The 14577-nt window shown below is 39.1% G+C and overlaps 1 long non-coding RNA gene across 1 annotated transcript in view; it reads right to left on the reverse strand.

Moving 5' to 3' along the window:
• The window catches only part of LOC140933302 (uncharacterized), a 58992-nt gene continuing 44415 nt past the window's right edge, over positions 1-14577 (reverse strand). Inside the window, exons 2-3 of the long non-coding RNA XR_012165036.1 lie at positions 8932-9007; positions 1-154 (exon numbers count right to left, since the gene is read on the reverse strand). This is a non-coding gene — a long non-coding RNA (uncharacterized lncRNA). The remainder of the gene's footprint in view (positions 155-8931; positions 9008-14577) is intronic.

Raw genomic sequence — 14577 nt, forward strand, 5'->3', positions numbered from 1 at the left:
CGTTGTTGCAGGGTTTATTTTGTTCAGATATACAAAAAATGTTTACAAAAGACAAAGTACCATCCACCCAAACTTCCAATAGGCCACTTCCCCAAACCGCTAACATCGTTTGTTTAATGCTGTGATCATCCTTGAGGTGAAGAAACGTCTCCATCTACAAAAGCATTATTCACATTATGTGAATGCCCGTGCACCTGCGTAGCAGACGCTTGCAAGAAATATGACTTCATGTGGGCTATCACTCCCAGGGCTCATTGACATGAAATACTGAGAAACTAAATTTATTTATTTTTTGCTTTAATTGTTTCTTTTAGCAGCTGTTCAAAGGAGACAACCCTCAAAAAATTGTCAAAAAATTAAACATCGTACAATTATCAATATCCTCCATTAAAGAAACTCAAGGAATACTTATATAATGGTACGTCCAATCTTCAATAGCATCGATACGCATGGCACATTTTAGTAAATACTACATGCTGAAATTTTCACTTGAGCACTTTTCCGAGCCTCGCAAGGCAGAGGAAAATGTGATCAAGCAAAAAAAAAAATCGTGTTTCCTTACAATTCATTGAATAGGACATTTACTACCCCACTTTATATTATCACTTCAAACTTAAGTTAGTCTATTCCCACTGTACCCATGGTGCCTCCACTGTTGATTATCTTAACCACACCTACGACAAGAGAAAGTTGGGATCCACTCTGTTCGGGGATCGATATCTCTAGAGACAGCACACTACCTAAATTGGTGGGTGTGACACCCTCAAGAAAGGGATGAAAAGACGGTTTCTCATGCCATGCTGGAACCATTGCCAGGCAACCGACCATCTTGCTAACTTAATCCACACAAAGTTCATACATGTAATCAACTCTTTTAGAAATGTGGTCCACAGTAGCTTCTGTTAGAGACCCAATGGCCAAACTGGAAACTCTCACAAGGTGCCCTTACTGATATTTCTCTTCAACCACACCTTCAAAAAGGGAAAGTCGGGATCCACTCTGTCATCGATATCTCGAGATACAGCACATAACCTAAATTGGTGAATGTGAGAGCCTATGTCTTGCGATTATCAGACAAATGCGGAAAGTCAAACCGAAATAAATAGAACCACTGTTAAGACCTGTTAAGCTCTGACCTTCCCTAATGAAATCACCAACTTATTTTGACTCGTTACCTCCACAAACGCCTCCCCTTAGCACAACAGCGCCGTTTATTCCTTGATCCTGCTGGCTTTCTTTGTGTCAGGGGAAGGAAAGACACTGCTCCACTGCAAGAATCCGGAAAAATTTCCCTTCCTTCCACAAGCCATACGTTCTCAAAGTTAGTCATCCGTATTGCTTATGACAAGCATGTGCATCCCGGATTCAATGCCACAATAACTGCACTTCACCAAACCTTCTGGATTACATCCATAGGTCAGCCCCAAATTATGCTACCGTACACAAATTGAGAGTTTAAGAGAAACCCCCCCCCCCCCTTACAGTAACTGGTGTAAACTTTGCTCGACCACCCTATGTACGGTCAGATAATGGTGAAACTAAAAGCTGCAATACATTTGGCTCTTTACTTGTGCAGTCAGAAGGCCATTTCATTTGGATGTTTTTCACATCTAACAGAGAGCAGTTTCCAATTAAGCCTTCCGCAGGTTCTCAAGCCGTAAGTCATTGCCAGTAGTCGTTATTTCTGACAATGCTCCACCTATTAAGTCTCAGCGGAAACCCTTTATAGCAAATTATTACAGTCTCCCTCGCTGTAAAGGAGGTCTTCGGGAGACAGGGAATCGAGTGCATGGAAATTCAATCGCAAACATGCATCCTGGTATTTGGGATTTTGGGGGCGTCTAATTTGATTGACCAAGATGATCATAAAGACACTCAGAAGAGCACCTCAATTCTCAGGAGAGTGGAACTCGAACCTCGTCATCGTTGAATTAGAAGCAAGCCTAAATGACTGACCGATTGAGCGACATCAGCGATGAAGAACCCCTAACCACTTCACATCGTATCTAAGGGAGGAGAATCACTTCCCCTACCGTTTGATTACGCCATCACAAGTGAAGACCTAACAGACCCTGGCCATAGTGATGGTTTTAACATGAGACAACGAGTAGAATGCAAGCACTCATCCTTCAGGGCTTTTCATCGCATAAAATAAACTAATCAGCAGTCTATCAAGAATGGCAGCGCTTTATGACTATCATCGCCGATCAATTTGAAAATAAGCTGTAATCGATCGAGATTCTTATAAAAGAGGAGGGGATGGTCCAGTTCGAAAAGAAATATCCGTATTAATACTGGATACAAAAATACAAAAAAAAAAAACAACTTTAAAACTTTACTCGCTAGAGCTGTCAGCAAATGTCTTAACCCAGGGAGAGCCGTCAAGCGGAAACAGCACCAATGGATAATAAGCAGTTAACGGGTCAAACATAAGTCTCAAAACCTCGAAGCTCGAAGAACCACAACTTCTGAAGCTTTGAGAAGAATTTTCGAGTGGGCTAGAAGTACTTCGTCCCCCCGCCCCCCACGAGGCTGTAGAGGAAACTTTGACTAACTTTAACTAAACGTTTTGTTTTTTGTTTATAGTTAACTTGTAGTCGTTGCGAAAGCTGTCCGCGGTCCTTGTAAATTCTTCCACTGAAATTTTCTCTCACTTTGAATCGGTCATCGGCAAATTTGAGGCTGAATATGCCGAATTTTCTCTAATTTCTATTTCGAAATCTATACTTGGCAAACGTTGCCCATCGCGCCAAGGTAAATAAAAAAATAAATAATAAAATAAAAAAAATCATGTACTTAAATAAATAAAATCTGTCCCAGAGCAGAGCGTTAAAAAATGTCCAAAGTCTCTATCTTCCTAGTATCTAACGGTAGAGCGTTCCAATCTTTGATTGATCACGGGAAGAAATTGTTCATATAGATGTTGCCCTTGGAACTTGGATTTACAAAAGATGCTTGAGATCTATTTTTGTAAGTATGGGTTGCTACATTCAAGTGTGATGGGATAGGTAACACAGCACTTCCATGCAGAGACTCATAAAAGAGCTCCAGACGCCCGCATTTACGTCTTGCCTGTAATGAAGGCCAGTTTAAGGAATCCAGTAACCGAGTTACAGTCCCGTTCTCTGTAATCGCTTTTAACAAAGCGAGCCGCCTGTCTTTGAATGTTTTCTACGGACAAGTATTTCAAATGAGGACGAACCAGAGCCTGGTATGCTCTCTCTTTAACTGCCTCTGGGCAATTAGAGATGTTTCTTCGCAAAAAGCCCAAAGAGCGGTTTGCCTTACTGATAATTTTAGCTATGTGATAGTTCAACTTCAAATGAGATTGTAATTCGACACTCAAGTAGGAGTGATGGTCCACCGACTCAAGTCCTATCTCCTTTAGGATATATTTGCCGATTACATCATTAGTGCGTTTACGGACTTAATATTAAAAGCCACCCGCCACTTGTCAGCCCAGAGGTCCAGGAATATCACTTTCAAGCTCGCGTGCATTATCTGTACAATCAACAATTCTGTATAACAAACAATCATTAGCGAATTAACGGATCTTTGAGAAAATGATGTTGTTAGCAATGTCGTTAATGTACAACAAAAACATGAGGGGGGCCAGGACTGTACCCTGGGGAACCCCAGATTTAACTTTCACAGGAGCTAAGGCCACGCCTTCTTGTAAGACAAATTGGGTACGTTTAGTAAGCCACCCTCTTATCCATCGACCCAACGTTCCCCCTATACCATACTGCTCGAGCTTTACTAAAAGACGCCGGTGAGGCACAGTGTCAAAAGCTTTACTAAAGTCAATAATCAGCACATCAACATTGTGACCATCACCTCTTTACTTAAAATTTGCCAAGAACAGTAATTAGCTGTGTCTCACATGATCGACCTTTTCTGAAACCATGTTGGCAGTTGACCAAGATGTTATGGGTCTCACAGTGCTGCATAATATGCCTGAAGATGATATGTTCAAATACTTTACAACAAACAGAAGTAAGTGATACAGGTCGATAATTTGCAGGATTGAGTCGATCACCTTTCTTCTGAATTGGTACTATATTTGCTGAACACCAGTCCTTAGGGACAGAACCAAGATTTAAGGATGTTGTGTAAATAACTTGCAATGAATATGGGTGCTATTTCGGCCGTGGCTAATGGGCGATATGAATTGTAACTTAGATACGTCTCAGCTTAATCAAAATGCTAACTTGTTCTGTAAAATTTCTGATGTTTATGGCCTGCAACAGCTCATTAATGATCGCATTCGTTGTACTGTGTTAATTACTTTAATTGATCTGATTTTCACTAATTGTCCTGAGAGGGTTGTTTGCTCTGATTTCTCATTCTGGGATAAGCGGTCACAGTCTTGTTAAAATTTTTCGCAAAAGTTTTGTCGATTCATCTTCAAGGGGCCGCAAAACAATTACCTATAGAAAATTAAAAAATTTCAGCCCTCCTAGATTTTGGCATGACATTTCACACTAAAGCTGGCAACATTTACATGCTTATAATCGATAGATCACCTGTTAGCCACACCACGTTTACTAAGTCGCTTGTTGTTTACATCGATCACAATCTATGTTGGAATGTTCATGTGGACAACTTATCTAAAAAGATTGCTTCTGGCATTGGTATGCTGACGCTTTCTAGAGCTTTTGTTCCATCTGATACTCTCCAAAATATGATCAGCCACACTTCGATTACTGTAACAAGATTTGTGGTTGCTGTAACAAAACACTTTCTATTAAACTTCAGAAACTCCGAAATCGAGCGGCACGGATTAAGGGCAAGCTATGACATCAATTCCGTCTCTCTTATTGATAAACTTGGCTGGAGAAAACTTGACACACAAAGAAAAATCAACAAAAGGCTACAATGGTATATCAATCGATCAATGGGTTAGCTTCTAATTATCTTCGCTCTTAAGTAACCTATCGTACCAGTGTCACCAATTACTCTTTGAGAGACACCGACGGCAAACTCACTATACCCCTTCCCCATACAAACTAGATGAAAAATAGTTTCAGCTATTCTGGAGCAATTTTTTGGAATAGCCTTCCTATTGAGTTGCGGAAGGAAACCTTTCTTGGGATCTTCAGGGCTGGCTGCAAACAGTTCTTCTAAAAGTCTATCTACACGGCACTTCTGTAAAGCAGGCTCTAGTCTGAGTAGCTTTTCTAAAAATATTGTTAATGTATTATTATATAATGGTAGTTTTAGATTTATATAAGAAATAGTGTTTTTAAGCCCTGATGAGTTGACCGTGTTTAAATAAATTTACTCATCCATTCACCAACAGTTTTTGCACCTATCATCAATTCCTCTAAATTATCCTCAAGGTAGCGCCCTAAATTTTTTAAGTCTGCAACTTAACAGCCCAAGTCCACGTTCGTTCTCGGAACATATAAGTATCACATATCTTCGGGCGTAGTGCACCAATCATTGTTTTCATCTTTCTCGTGGCCCTGTGCAGTTACATTACCTCTTCGCTTGACCACCCTATGATGCCTACTTCTCACCTGAGAATTGACACTGCTCAGGTATTAATCGCTGATACTTTATCATCACCATTCAAATTTAAAGTAAATACGAATTTCAATCTACTGATGTACTCTCTGACTAACGGTTCACCCCTTCATTGTCTTATCCATCTTCAATACGCCCGACTATTTATATCCTTCATTCTTTAGCCATCCAGTAAAACAACTCTACCTACTTTAACAACTTTCCCAAGTCTCAGTATTTCATTCCAATATCTGAGCCGACAAAATGAACAGCCTGATCAGCGAGTCTATTTGGTTTTGATCTTTCCTAAACAACTTAAGACCATCCATTAATAAACGTTGGTTGACCCTTTGATGTCTGTTCCCCATTCATAGCACCCTTTGGGGTTGCTCTTAGGACCAGTGACTCCAACAACAGTAGTGGAGATAAACTAACTCCTTAGAATATCCCCTTCCTACATATTCACGTCACCCAAACTCTCCGCAAGATGTTCACTGCACTTTTCAACATTGCATACTTCCTGTTACTTTCTATCATATCGTAGGCTTTACAGCAGTCAATCCAGTCCATTACAACGTGGGCCTTTCGTTTCTTGTAGTACTGAGGACTGCCCTATCTATAATCAATTGATCTTTTGTCCCTCTACGTTCCCTACGAGATCTCTTCTCGCTTCAAGATGTGGTGCGCATGTCTCCAGCGTTCTATGCGTCACTAAAATAAACGGCCACGCCCGTAAACTAGTTCATCCAATAAATATGCAAACATTCAAGGGATTTTAACATAGCCAGTGAGTATTTCTGGCGAGTTTCAGCGTAATTAGCTTTTGTCAGATTTCATTTTGACTCACAAAACGCCTCACTGTCTAGCGCATACCCCATGAACCTGCATACACGACCGAAGATTGTCGTGGAAACTAACCCTGTGCATGCACTAATGATCCTTCGAACAACTTTTATACCAAAAGGGCATGCCATAACATGTACAAGTACATGTTGATGTACGCCTAGGTGAGAAACGAAACCTTGGTTTTCTGCTTCCAAGGCAGAAGTGATCACCACTATAGCAAAGGCGAATCCATCGATGCTACTAGGTGAAATAGACAGATTATTTCCAAGTACATCACAAAGATCGCGAGCTCACTCACCACAGAAAGAACACGCAAGAGACTTCTTCTTGTCATGTTGAGTTTCTCCACAATGACTCAGTCTCTTAAGTATAAAAGATTTCTTTAAAGTAGTTCACTTTAAAACGGTGTTTTAGCAGATGGTCCGAAACTGGGCATTGATAATCCAATGTCATGTAATGGTTTATTGGTATACATGAAGCCACTTTCCTTCCAGAACAAGCTACATTATTTAGAATTGAGTATGTTACATAATTATACTTTAGAAAGGAATAAGAAGTATGAATAATCTAACAAAAAGTAACATTTCCTTTGGCCAGAAAGGGAGGGTTTTCAATGGCTGGCGCTTTTTCCGTCACGTAACGCGAAAAAGTAAAAAGTTTTATTCTGGCTACGTAATGCTTCATCTGAGGTGAATTTTGTGGGGACGATAATGATACTGTGTTCTTTGTCAATTAAAAAGCGAGGAGAATTTTCCCAGTGATGTGATTGTGTAAAAGGTTTGGATTGATTCTGAAAACCTTCATGTAACAATGCAAGGTACTCAAAAGAAATAATTTCCAACCAGGTCGCTTTAAATTAGACGTCAAATAGTCGGTTGTATGCCCTTGCACTAATGTTTAAAGATAAACCCTTACTGCTTCCCGAGAATCTCAATGTTTCCGAGGCGTCACCGAGGGAAACATTGAGATTCGAGATTCCAATCCTATATTTTACATCCCAATGCACGCAGTAAATTAAATAAGCAGTAAGGCGGTTTTTGATGCATACAAACGCAAGGCGCCCCCACAGCTATTCTCCATCTTTGTTCTGTAGGATGGGGTACAAAGCAAATATTTGGAAAGAATCAGGGAACTAGGGGAGCAATGAACATTTAAGACTTTTAAAAGAAGAGACGGGAAAAACCAGGCAAGCCATACCTTGTTCAATATACTGCATATGCGAAAAAGTAGGAATCAAATGGAAATCGATACTGACAGTGCAGGCTCATACTAATTTTAGACAGCCACTAACAAGTCCAGGATTGTCGCATTGTCAAATAATGACTTGACACAATGAAAAAGGCCCAGCCCTCAAATCAACAATGTTTATCACGAGAAGGTCACTCGGTTATTGCAAACGAAATAAATACATAAAGAAACAAATAAATAAATAAATAATAAATTGATAAATTCTTAACTAGCCTCTCTCCATATGGGGCTTTCAATAGATAATACAACAAACAATTCAAATGGAAAATTACATGGTTTAGAATCCCAGTTGGTAGAAGGCGAAACAGTGGTCTATTTTGCAAGCATGGCCGAGGATTTGAACGCGGGACTACCGAGGACAAATCCAGCTAGCGGTCAGGGCGGGAATTGAAGATAGGGCCTCCGGACTACAAGACCAGCGCTCTAATCGCCCGGTCGTGCTGCCTCTTCAAGGTACCTTCATAGAGTCCAGGGGTAAATGATCCCATGTCTCACTCAAGGTACTAGATATACTAATGAACCATAAAATGCTAGCGGTACCACCATAGGGGTAGCAAAGCTCAACAAACGTAAAGAAAGCTCCCCCAAAACGAGTTTGACTTTATACAGCCAAGGTACGTATTAATTTCAGTTGCCTCATTAAGAAGCCAAGGTTTTTTAGACGAAATAGAAGAAAACAAACCCATGAGTACGGTAAACCTCCACGTCTTGTAAAGGACCACTTGACGCATGGCATGGTCTCTTTGTTTGCTGTTTGTACTACTCCACTCTGAGTTTACAAATAGCTTTCAAAATCAATATAATATAAGTAAACGTCTACAAAAATTACAAAATGCATGCAATAAAATCTGTGCGAAAAAGTAGATGTGTCGGCATTTCTTCACAGAAGTTGTCCCCTATAGTTTGATTCTCGCATAGTTAATTAAAGTGAAGTGGAATGGTTGGGAAACCCTTTGTTATAAGTTTTTGTTAGCTTTTTTGGACCTGACCATGCACAACGTTCAATAGCATTCCTATCATCAAGGATTGCGCACGGTCAGGGAGCTTTCAACATAACCTAAGGTACCGTTGTTTTCAACTTTGATGTTTGCCCGGTTTCCTACCCAGTCTCCTCTGCTAACTATGATTCTCGTAAGCGACCACTAAATCCTCGCATGTTGGGTGGTTGCTTACGGGAGGTTCGACCGTTGTTCAATAATAGGACTGTACCAGCTTTTAATTATAATAGATATACCTTAAAAAGTAATGGGAAATAGCGATCAGGACCGTGGACGAAACAAGGGAAGATAATGTTTAATGCAAAACTAATTTACACCTTTTTCAGCTTACTTGTGAGTGCTCTAGGGATCGAGGCTTACATCAAAATTTCTCTTCGTGATAATAAGTTCCCTTGCTAGCGGCATTACTGAAACAGGAATCAAGAAAATAATTCTTAAAGCTATCTTCTTTCGAATTAGTACAGGGAGTGTCTTAATTTTGAAACGTTGCTAAAAGTGTTACAGACTCTTGTGTGAAATGGAGGACGAAGTAGTAATGATTAAGACATGCATGTAAAACACGGTACAATAACCCAAGCAATGAAACAGGAACTAAAGCAAATGCGACATTGCGTTGTTTAAAAAATTTATTATTCAACTTTATGAAGTATCTCTATCAGTAGCTTTCACGAGGCGTTCTGGCAGGCTAAGCGAGCACGTCTTTAGCTGGTAGCTCTTGATCTTTTGAACCCTTTCAAGGGACAGCATGCGTTACCTTCACCACAAGCGCAAGCAAGGGCACCACGTGCCTCTACTTGCGCATGGCTTGATTCATATAGCACTAGGCATATAAACGCAAGCACGACCAGGGAAAAAAGAAAGTTCCAAAAAAAAAATAAGTTCTAAAGCACATCCTGATAATTGCACGTGCGAAAATAATTGCACGTGCTTTGCACGTGTACAAACATTTTTACACATCGTTTACCTGAGCCCTAAAAATGTAAAAGTTAGTCAATATTAATCTAATTAAACTTTCAGTAAACCAATTCAATAACACTATCCGCGAATATGTTTCGCGTTTTAAGATTAGTGTCGGGTCTTGCCTTGGTTTTGTCACTCTCTGGGAAAGAGCTAACATAATGTGATGCATCATGCCAAAAATAAAAGCATTATTACAATATCTAGTGAAATGTGGTCTAGCCAGGCCACAAAACGTGAAAGACGAGACCGATTTTGGCACGAGTCACCTTCTTAAGATGAAAAGATGACGAAGGATAAAGCTCTAATGTTAATGATGTGGTTTGATTTTATCCCTGGTTGAAACTATATTTTTCACTGTTTTTGGGTATGGTAATGTATGATAAAGAATATCCAAAAAAGAAAATAGAATTTAAACCAGGGATAAAATGAAACTACAACATCAATATTGAAAAAAAAAAAGGATGGAAGAAAAAGTTTTGGCGGTTCAAAGGTCAACTGTTAAAGCCAAGAAACTACAAGAAAACCGCGTTTAGAGAGATCAATTTAAATGGTCAATAAGAGGTACAAGATTTCGATTTAGAAGGAAGCAGAAATACCTTTACCCTGACCAACAGTATTACTAGCATACGCTTGGGCACAAACAACAGGCAATACCAAGGCACTCTCGTCAAGGTCGAGTTTATTTTTGATTTGTAGTGTGCCTTTTGGTTAAGCAATGCAATGTGAAGGGCCATAAGAAGGCACTTAAAACAAGCTCTTTTGTGGGTAGATTAAATTTATACCAATGTTACGATTAAATTTCTCACGGTTCCTCCAACTAAGAAAGACCAATTCCATTTTATTAAGCTATCGTGACAAAAGAAAAGGGACAAAAAGGTCTAAATACTGGGGTCTAAATTTGTTCCAACAGTATTGGACTCAAACAAGGACGTTTAATATAGGAAGGTAGAAAAATAATCTTTCTTTAGTGCTTTGCCGATATAGTTTCTCATCCTGTTTGAGATAATTTGGTATTGAGTGTTTTTCTAAAGGCTTCCACTTCAGGCCGATGGCCCGATCTAAGACTATTATCACGAATTTTGATTTTTTGAAAATAGAACACACTATTTTACTCACAATTGACGTCATCAACGATTACAACGAATAGCTATTACCCTTATTTTGACAGACGCCAAAGAGGCTGACATCTAGATAACAAAGTCTTAATATACATCGTCTCTTACGTAAACTTAGTTATCAAAGAAAGAGATTTTTTGCTTTGAAAATCATCGTAATGCATTTAAAGCTACTTATCCCGATGACATGTTTTTGTTATAATTCTACAGACATGTAAACAAGTTATGCACAAATTATGATTTCAATAGTGTTCACTAGGTATCTGACGGAATGCTTGAAAAAAAGCGAGTCATGCCAAAAATGGTATATTGAACTCGCCTGTACCCGGGCTTAATTTCGATTGCGTGCAGTCGTTTGTTTTGATTGTTGTCAGCTTCAGTTCTTGAAAGCACGCAACTCATAATAAATCACGAACGCGCTGAAACTATTTCTCCCAATGATATTAAACACACAACTGTCTTTTCAAGGAAATTACGTACCCTGACTATTAGACAATTGAAATCTTGTATTGTTCAATAAAGCCTCTTTACGTCCTTAAAGAGAGAAACACTGCTTTGCTGAAAAACTATGAGTAAGCGTGATGATATTAGGCAACCTGCGAAGGACAAGCAAAAGATTATCACTTGAACAAAATGGGGTCAAGAACTACTTAACGGTGTACTACGAATTGGTACTATAATACCTCATAATGCAGAACAACTTTCCAAACAGCTATTGTAAAAAAAAATCACTGCGATAGATGAGTGGATGAGATTACAACACGTTTTCAGATGTAACTAGTAATATTACTGTAGTTTAATAAACCTAGGGAAAGAAACACGATGTCATTAAAAGGTTGATTTTGAACGCTTCTGTTATAACTGCGTGACAATTGATGGCCTGACAAAGCATACTCTGTTCTGAAAGCTTGAGTCTTAATGCTTGGGGGAGGATATCGTTCAAAAGGCGCTTTAAACAGGAAGGAGTTTCATCCAATTAATGGGGAGTTTTTACTAGTATGACGCTTTCATTTTTATCCTTTTAAGTCCCTGTATTCCGACACAAATTCTCCAGACAAATCTCCGTATTAGAAAATTAGTTGAGAGAATTTAATAAAGATTAAATTAACGCATTTTAACAAAAATGAGCATTTCATTAACGCTCAAAACATATTGACAATGTTAGAAGAAAATTGATGTTGGTCAAAATTGCGACTAAAAGGGTTGACTGTCCGAGAGTTAGCTGCTTGGTAGTGACAAACTGAAATGTTCACGTCTAGCATCTCTTACACAGCAATTTGTAAATATTTCATCTTCATTCTTGCCCCTTTCGCTTATAAACAAAACTTAATGTTACAAGAATGTATTGATGTTAGGAGAAAATTGATGTTGGTCACAATGACGACAAAAAGGGTTCACTGTCCGAGAGTTAGCTGCTTGGTACTGACAAACTGAAATGTTCACGTCTAGCATCTCCTACACAGTAATTTGTAAATAATTAATCACCATTCTTGCTCCTTTCGCTTATAAACAAAACTTTATGTTACAAATATGTAACAGAAAATCTTATAAAACTGATGTGTGAAATTATCGTCGTCTCTATGAACGTCCCCCTAATAAAGGTACTCGTAAGACCTGAACAAAAGCTCGGGCTACTTAATCAGCGACTCCCCTTAGATCCCGACTGAGTTGGTTAAGAGGTGCCACTGCGGCAAATAGTATGGCCACAGGTAAGGCACAAAGACACTCAAGAATCTATTCTCATTAAACAAACAAGAACAAGGACATCCATCGTTTGGTTTTTCTTCGCTAATCTTGCGGACACAATCTCTGAAGCAGTGTCAGTGTAAGGGGAAACTCATAGTGCAAATGTGATCAAGTTTTAACTTAAGAGCCTTCTTCCGCCTATACTTAACTGAGAAGAAGCCTACGCATATAGTTACATAAAGTTTATTTTCGATTTCATGTAGTACGTTATGATAACTACATCATTTCTTCCATCACGCCAAGATAATACTTCCTGAGATAATTGTCTCCATCTCCGCCCCACTCCCCCTTCCCATCTTGAATATTCGTCTGGCGTTTGCCAGAATGTGAGATCCCAGCGAAGTGCATTACTAGTCAAGTCTACCTAAGGGTACGGTGGGGTTATTGTCATTGTTGAAATTGACATTTTCTGCTCCTTTTAAGAAGCAGAATAGATGGATAGTAGCTTGTTTTTAATCTGTTATCATGTACAATCGACGTGCTCACTCTGATCCATTTAATGCGCTATATAATTATCAGTCGTACGCCTGCAATTTAAATCATTATTTATTCACATTATTTCTCCGTTTCTGACTAACACACTCCCTGCTAATTCTTCTAACCAGCGAGCGAGGTCGAAATTTGGAAGACGTCTGGGATATATGATAAAATGAATTCAATAGTTCAGGCTATCGTCAGAAAAAGGGACGGCAACCGAGAAGCCCTGGGAACGAACATGTGATAGCCTAGTTCTTTCGTAAGAGCTGGAGAAAATGAGGGAAAATGTACCTCGCTTTGCGAAGAAATGACAGACCTTCCGCCTAAAAACACAGCAAGAACAGCAAACATACAACTAAGCAGGTGACAACTGCTATTTGAAGAACACTTGCTCGACTTAACACCTCTTCAAAATGTGAATTTGCCGAGCAACAGTCAAATGAGAAATGGAACTTAGACATCGATCGAAGTAAGCAAAGCATTGCAAATGGTATTCATTATTAACCCTAAATCAATATAACGTTTATACACACACTGGCAGAGAGAAAATTCTGAGCTATCACCTTTGCTGGAGCCAAAGTAGTTTAAATATGCCACGTCCAGTTTAATAGTATTATAATTATCGTTATTATGATAATTAACATTGTTGTTGTTGATGTTGTTATTGTTTTTGACTGCTCCACAAATGCCACATTACTGAGAAACGATGACTATACCTGTAAAATACGGCGATTTTCTAGATTCGACATTCAAATGGCATGGATTTAGCTCACTATTTCGAGTTACTTCAGGAACGGTTTGATATACCACCACATTCCCTGTTATTTGACCAGCTTATCCCACACATCCCCTTTTTTTGCCAGATTAATTTCAAATCCTATGATTATTACCCTTTTATATAATAAAACCAAACAAAAAAACAACAACACAGAAAACAAACTTCTCATCAAATGCGGCAGAATAGTGGAGATAGTTATTAAAACGTAAAACAGCACCAAACAGAGACACGAACATGAACTAGAAACGGTGCTGTGACCAGTTAAGCGCCCCACAAAGCGCGTCACAGTGGAATCGGCATAAAACCGTACGGGCAAGAAGGCATTGTTGTAACAGCGACACTTAAAAAATTCTGTTAAGAGAAAAACGTCTTTTTTTGTCGTTTAAATCTCTTGGAAACCAGAGTTACAACCTACAGAAAATTCTAACCCATTTGGGAAGCAAGGGTGGGGCGGTGGTGAGAGCACTCACCTCCCTCCAATGTGTCCTGGGTTCAACTCCCGGCTTCGAAGCCATATGTGGGTTGAGTTTGTTGTTGGTTCTCTCCTTTGCTTCCGAGAGGTTGTTCGCCGGGTTCTCCGGTCTTCCCCTCTCCTCATAAACCAACGCTTTCAAATTAAAATTCTATCTGGAAAGTACGGCCATAATAAAACGAGTTCTCAAGAACTCCAAAGTGTAAAAAAATAGAATAAAATAAATAAATAGAAAATAAAATTATCTGATGTACAACTTATAATTTATCACACAATTTGTTAATGAAACCTAGAGAAATTGTTTAACCTCTTTTGACATTTAATGGTTGAGGTCACACTAGAGAAAGTTTACTATAGTAAACTCAAGTTTACCATAGTAAACGGCGCCGTAAGTGTGACCGGCATTTTTCAGTTTACTATAGTAAACTC

Source organism: Porites lutea, chromosome 4 (assembly GCF_958299795.1).
Source record: "Porites lutea chromosome 4, jaPorLute2.1, whole genome shotgun sequence".
In the NCBI taxonomy this organism is placed as follows: Eukaryota; Metazoa; Cnidaria; class Anthozoa; order Scleractinia; family Poritidae; genus Porites; species Porites lutea.